The sequence below is a fragment of the Etheostoma spectabile genome, chromosome 20, assembly GCF_008692095.1.
Source record: "Etheostoma spectabile isolate EspeVRDwgs_2016 chromosome 20, UIUC_Espe_1.0, whole genome shotgun sequence".
NCBI classification, from domain to species: domain Eukaryota; kingdom Metazoa; phylum Chordata; class Actinopteri; order Perciformes; family Percidae; genus Etheostoma; species Etheostoma spectabile.
Window position 1 is genome coordinate 18,526,730 of NC_045752.1, and position 7,458 is coordinate 18,534,187.

General features: G+C 45.9%; 1 protein-coding gene across 11 annotated transcripts in view; it reads right to left on the bottom strand.

Moving 5' to 3' along the window:
• myt1lb (myelin transcription factor 1-like, b) overlaps positions 1 to 7,037 on the bottom strand; it is a 108,620-nt gene extending 101,583 nt beyond the window's left edge. For 3 of the 11 annotated variants that reach the window (XM_032500115.1, XM_032500109.1, XM_032500107.1), the window contains exon 1: positions 5,934 to 6,435. The gene's annotated coding sequence lies outside the window, so the exon portion shown is untranslated. Of the gene's footprint in view, positions 1 to 5,933; positions 6,438 to 6,608 lie in introns of those variants that run through there. The other 8 variants (XM_032500111.1, XM_032500113.1, XM_032500110.1 and 5 more) reach the window with 5 other exon arrangements.
• Positions 7,038 to 7,458: the final 421 nt, after the last annotated feature.

Below are 7,458 nucleotides of genomic sequence, written 5' to 3' on the forward strand. Positions count from 1 at the left end.
GTTTTTCTCCCATCCCGGAATGCTGTGTGGACTAGTCAGACCCTCCTCTGCAGGGCTATGGGGTAAGGTCTGGCAATGCGAGACTAGGACAACGCAGACCGCAACAGTTGTGATTGGTCCCCTTGGTAGTGCCATATTTCCCTCTGTTCATTTCGCCTCCTTATTTTCCTCAACACGCGTGACAGCATGGACCAAATCAAGAAGAGATTAACCAAAGAAATCTGTAAATATATTCAATATTGTGACTCTTCTATGCCATGCTAGTCAGATGGTGGCAAATTTGCAGATAGAATTCAGTGTGAACGTATCAAAGTGCACAAAGGTTAAGGAACTTGAGGGACAAATACGCTTGCCTCCAAAAGAGACTCGCAATGAGGAGTGGGGACCCTGGAGGGGGGGAAAAAAGTCCCGGCAACAAATGATCCTAATGGGCTACAGGTCAGACAGGCTAATATAAAGCCTCTATCACCTAGTCTGGCACTTAATGCTCATCATCATATCATCAAACATTTTCAACCTATGCAATATGTCCGATAGGTGTGGGGCCTGAGGTGTAGGTGAGCGCTGTCCCCTAGGGTGATGGATGCCTGTGGGAGGCTGTTATGCCACAAGGTGAAAATGTCCATTAATCAACCCCACTTTCTCCATTGCCGTGGCTTTCCGATTACCAACGCACTCCGAGCAGGCTGATTGGATTTTAATTGGCCTGCCCGCCAGGAGATAGATCATGTTTTCCCCGAGGAAAGGCACGGAGGTGTGTGTGTATGGTGGGGGGCACCCGTGCTATCTCTGGAGGGATAACCCACACTAAAATCCTCTCTATGCACCTATTTTACAAAAAGGGCTGAATGATCTGGGTTCTAATGTAATATTACTGCTTTCGCCGGTAAAATTATCTTTTTAAATTTCACTGGGACCAATTGAAAGTAATAATCCAAGCCCATCTCTCTACATATGAGATTGAAATTGTCATGTCCATAACAACATCTTAACCCCATCCCCCAGGTGTAAAGTACTAGGAGTGTTTGCAGTTGCGATATCTGTATCTTGTCTAGTTCCACCTGGTCCCTGTCAAGACAGAGCCATTAAATACAGATGTTTTGAACATGTAATTTGGCCCAAAGCTTAGTTTTCCAATAGCATAAATTCTAGTCTGAGTGAAAAACGTGCCAAAATGAATAGCCTGTAGCAGCAAACGTAGCAAGGATGCATGTGTGAAGGACATGAGAGCAGCTACATCTTACACTGAGTAGACATCAGTATTGACATTGTGTCTGCTCGAATAGATCAATCCCCCCCTCCGCTGTAGCCTGACCACGTCATTGAGGCTGATTGGAAGAACACATTGATTCCCTATGGTATCTTGACACAGGTTCATAAGGACACACGTTCCCAATGCAACCACAGGCTGATCCTTCTGGCCTTTGTACAAGGGAAAAAGAAGAAAAAAAACACACCTCTACTGGAATATAAAATGAACATGTGAGAGGAAATGTTGAAAATAATCTCAATTGCTGCCTAATCGATTTGTGTCGTGCTATGATTCATAGTTAGGAGAGAGAGCCTCAATGGCGTGGGCAAATATACTGCATGCCAGCACTTCTGTAGGCACCACAGTCTGGCGTCAAGGGCAGGTTACATTAGAAGGCCAGCCTGTGGCCTTCGCTGCAGGGAGAGGGACTGATCTGCACTGTGCTGGGGAGACATGCTCCCAGTGTGGAGCCGGCGGTATCACGATCTACTGGGAGCTGCATCCAGTACAGCCGGGAATGCAGATGGGAGTTATTTTTTAGACACTAGCCACAGTTTCTGTGCAGGGATGTAATTCAAGGTTTAATACAGAACACTTTGTTCAATTGTGTAAAATCTAGTTTTTGTCACGGTGAAGCAACAATGTGTTGCATTGTCGATATCTACTTTTAATTTTGACAACTTTTCTCCCTAGTTTAAAATGCAGTTCTTTTGTTCTGCGGTCTCCTCTGATACACGATAAACAGCTGCTTCCTTTGTCCCATTCCAGCGAGGAGCGTCACGCAGAAGGCGAATGAGTTCACGCTGGTTTCTCCTGATCCTTCGCCCTCCATGCGGAAACCCCAACCATTGGATTGGAGTTGCTAGTGTAGGGACAAGGATGTGATCCCTCACTGACGTCCCACCCACACACTAATTCAGCTTTTTGACGTAGCGTAAAGTATAATTCTGTTGTTTTATGTGAAAAGCTAACCTCAATGTTAATTGTCGTTTTTCAACGTTGTTTTTTCGTAATTGCACCTGGTTTCCCTCAGAATGAAAATAAAGTAATACTAATATGTATATAAGTATACAGTATATATGATGTGTTTATTGCGCTGGGTGATGTCGCAATGACGATAAAAAAAGATTCATTGTGCAGCATTAATTTATACATATATATACTTATATATACTGTATACACACTTATATATGCTGTATATATACACACTGATATATATATACACTGTACATACATACACTGTATACATACACACACTGTAGCTATATATATATATATATATAGTGCTGCCCAATTAATCTTTTTTTGTCAGTTAAACACATTATTAATGGAATTAACGCAAACCCATTTTAACAGCGTCACGTTCTTCTTGGCCTCGCAAACTTTGTAGTTTTTTTTCACACGCTGTTGCAACAACTAGTATTGTTAGAAAAACTACAACACCCCACCAGATCTAGTTAGACCCAAAACAAAACAACAGGCACGCCACACACACTTGTTTGGGCTTGCACAATTTTTTGATTCATTTGACAGCACTAATTTATATATATACACACATAAAGTACATATATACAGTATATATATATATATATATATATATATATATATATATATATATATATATATATATATATATTGCATAGTATTGAAATATATTTAAATGGAAGACTTAAATATATTTTTGGATATATTATTATGTTTTGTAAATACATATTTTTGGGCAATTGCAAAAGTGACCACTACAGTAGATCCCACAGTCAGCCCAGCATGAATGCAGAGTCATGTTATGGCAGTGTATGGCTCAGGCATGCTAAGCATAGCGTATGGATGTGTGAACCAGCCAGAAAACATGGGAGCTATATTAGCCCATTCCCCCCCCCCCCCCCCCCCATCCACCCCACCCCCAACCACCCATCCAGATTGCATGAAGGGGATCCCCAGGAGGCTTTCTGCTGCTCATTCATTAGGCGGCTAAGGAATAGGGACATACAGTATCTCCACGCAAGGAGGGAGTAACGACCGCCATCCATCCATCCATCCATCCATCCATCATCCATTAGACTCAGTCTGCAGCATACATATTACATAAGATGTAAAATTATATTACTGTATTTAGAGTGCAATAAATAGTATCATTTATAACAAAGAATCACAGGAGAACATACTGAGGATGGAGGCAGAGACTGACACACATTACAGTACCTAAGTACAGTGCATCAGTACATTTCTTATGACCTTATGGTCCATATTCAGCTATCCATCAACACCCAATTTCCTCCCCCTCCAGCCCTGACTAGACTGTTGGGATTATGAGGTGCTGGGCTTTTACTTTCATACAGGAGAGAGAGAGAGACGAGAGAGAGAGAGAGAGAGAGCGAGAGAGAGAGAGAGAGAGGAGGGGATGAGGAGGGAGAGGGAGAGAGGAGAGAGAGGAGAGAGGGAGAGAGAGAGAGCTTTCGAACGTAGAGGTGGGTGGTTTCGTGGGATGGATTGCTCCCGGGAGTATGTCGAGGAGGATGTTGCGGGACGGGAGAGGACCGGACGACGACGCTTGAGACGGTGAGCCGATCACGGAATAGGTGTATAACGGTGGCGGGGGAGAGAGGGGCGAGAACGCGCGGGGGGGAAGCTGAGGACTCGTCGGAGGACGTACGAACGACGGGGAATGGTGACGGTGAGCCGAGTGGAGGTCGGAGGAGAGGAGAGCCACAGGAGGTGGGCGGGGAGTGGGAAGTGGGGGGATTGAAGGGCGGATGCGATGAGCGCAGTCGAAGGATGTGGGAGGGAGAGGACCGGAGCGACGGGAAGTGGGAGGAGATGGGGGCGCGAGGGGTCGTGGACGCGCTGACTGGACGCGATTGATGGTTGGACCAGCGGACGGGCGTGCGCCGGTGGGAGGGAGGACGTCGTGAGGTAGCCAGGGGGGACCAGGAGATGATGGAAGGCGAGCTTAGGATGAGGACATTGCCGGATGGAGGAGAGAGAGAGAGAGAGAGAAGATGGAAGGGAGGAGGGGGTTCCCGCAATGTTGGTCGCAGTACCCGCGTAGCGTGCTTTCCCTCTATAATTTAATCACATTCCGCTGTCTCGCTGTCCTCGGCTCGCTCAGCAAAGCACATCAGGCACCATGGTGGCACACAGTCGCACACACTCGGCACACCAACACGAGTCTCCCCCTTACATGTCCTTCCTCTCGCAGCTAAAGGAACATCCCAACGAGCATGACTTCACCTCATGCCAAGCAGCTTGTCCCGATAAAGTAAAGTGACACAACCCACTGAAAGATACAGGGCACTGAAGGACACTTCGCTGTAGTAACAACATGAACTAAACCGTGGAAATTGTGAGAGGATGGAATGGTTGCAGTGTTCACCAGTTTCTCTATATCTCTATAATGGTTTTACAATAAAAGACTGAGATCAGACTGAATCTATAAAACTAAACAGACACAGCGTACAGACACTTAAATGGATATTGTGATAAGAAGACTTTCTCCATGTCTAAACCCTTTAGGTTGATTTCTTGTCATATCCCTCACAGCATCCCCACATGTCACCAAACATTGTCTCCATCATTTGTTGACATGAGAAACATTCCTTTCGACACACTTTGGGCAAGGGAGAGTAGACACAAGTAGATCACTTTGTATCAGAGCTTTGTTTGTCTTGACAGAATAAAACATGTTGCAGCGCATCTGCTTGCTGCTGTGTATATACAGTGCACGCCACCCACGGGAGGACACACAGGCGCACACACAACATCTGCATTGTCTTTTCTTACACGCAAAGCAGATAAATACTGTGTGTGAAATGGACTCTAGACTGAAGGGACTAGTGCGAGTGTGTGATTGTTTGATATGCTCGCAACTCAACCAAACTGTATTTGAAGTTGCGAACTCCAGCTCTCTTCCAACTTCACATTCTCTCCTTTCCCAGCCTCGGCCTCTTCTCTGTCCCTATTTCCACTTCTAATTGTTTTCTGGCAGTCGCTGTGCCTCCCTTCCCTGGATGCCAAACTGTCCTCGCTACCTCCTAGACCTCAGAGTAACAGCAAAAGGAAAAACATTGCACAAGGCATATGATAATAAATGAAATGGAATCATAAAAAAACAATACACTAACTGTATATAATAATGAAGCAAACGTATAGTGATGTCACAGTGACTCTTCTCCAACCCAACTGAAGCTTGCAGTGCAGCATTTTCTACAGCAGGAGCACACAACTCAGAACAAACTTTTAAATGGGAGCTCACATTACACCGCTACTTCGACATACATCTTTGTGAAAGGAAAATGCATTCGAGAGGGGAAACATGATTCATTTTAAAGAGGTAAAGCAATTCTAGAGAGTCAGATGCCATGTCAATTAAACTTAATTTTTAGCCATCCCGGAGCAACACAACTGGAACAATAAACTGAGCAAACCACCTCAGCCAGCTGTTACTTTTTCTCACTGCACCAGTACCTGAGGATCACGTTACTAAAACTATCTCAACACTCGAGCAACAAACACCACGAGAACATAGCGTAGAATTAAGAATTACAATGTATTGATCTGCTTCAGTTTAAAGCAGGGAATGTTTCTTTTGGTCGTACCACTCAGATATTATTTACCTTGTATCTTCAATCAATGCATCAAAAGCAACAACATCAGACGCCCTAAACAAGTCCAAGTTACCTACCAACTGCGGTCTTCTCTTTCAACTTTTCCTCCTGCTCTCCAGAATGTGCTTCCTCTCCTTTTTCAGCCTTTCCTTTACTTCTCTCCCTTACTCTCCTTCCAATTCACTTACTGTGCTCACTGCAAAGTTCTGCTCTCCTCCTGCATGCAAATCATTTTTACGACTTGAGAGATGACTGGGAATGAGGGGAAGGAGGGAGAGCAAAGGGAGAAAGGATGACAGAGGGGTGGAGGAGTGGAGATAATGGTTGGAAGGCGGGCGACCAATGGGCCTGGAGCCTAATGGAAAAAGGGAATCAGGACACACCAATGAGGCACAGCCTGGAGAGAGAGAGCGAGAAGGGGAGAGAGAAAGAGAGAGAGAGAGAGAGAGAGAGAGAGCCCAGAGAGCGCGGAGGAAACAGGCGAAGCAGGGATGGCGAGAGCACAGTCGGGAGGAGACGGTGTAACGCAGACCGAGAAAGACACGGAGGGAGAGAGAAAGCACACAGAGAGAGCACAGAGAACTAGACAGAGGGAGAGTAGTAGACGGTAGGTGGAGAGAGGCGGGCATCCCAAGCCAGATGGAGAGAGTGCAGATCAGAGAGGAGAACGGAAAGAAAGAAAAGCACAGAGAGGAAAAAAGAAAGGCAGAAAGAAGAGGAAGGAAAGAAAAAGAAGGAAGGAACTGACTTACCTGGGTAATGCTAGTGGCATCCTTCACACATCGCCTCGCTGACTCCACACACACATGTACACATGCACCCACCCCAGCGATACAGGCACACTCCGCGCTGCCGCTGAGACTAACCAAAAGCAAAACAACAAAGGAGAGGACTGCCAAAGCCGGCTGGTATACCCTAAAGCAATTGTGCCTGTCTGTGTGCGTGTGTGCGTGTGTGTTCCTGTATCTGTCTCTGTGTGTGTGTGTTTGCGTGCAAGTGTATGTGACTGTCAGGGAGAGAGAGTGTGGGAGTGTGTATGAGCATGTGTTTATGCTGGGAGGCGAGGGAGAGACGGCTGAAGGAAGCTAAAATGCTCTCTCTCCTTTCTCAGTCCTATAAACTGAACTGGTTTCCTCTCTCTATCTCTCTCTCTCTCTCTCTTTCTGTGTATCTCCCTCTCTCTGTACACTGTGCATGTATGTCCTCCAACACTCAATATGCTCTCTCTCTCTCCCCCCCTCTCTGCCTGCTGATGTGCCCTCCCTTCCCCTTCTCCCTGTTATACATTTATTCAGGGCTGCAGACTGTCTGCTCCTGAAGTCAGTTCTTCCCACGGGCCCCGGGTAGAGATGGAGGGAGGGAAGGGAAAGAGAGGGAGAATAGAGGAGGGATGGGGATGATAGTGAGCCATGTGGAACATGTGCTGTGCATTTATTTTAAATGGGAGAGACACAAATGTGTGCCAAAATGAGCTCCCTTCGTGGTTCAGTGCACATTATTCGGCCTGCGATTATTCAGAGAGCTGGGAGAGTTAAAGGATGCAAACTTAAAGGAAGTCTCTGGCTTGCTGTTAATTAACACTTGTCTGTCGTTCGTTTCCAC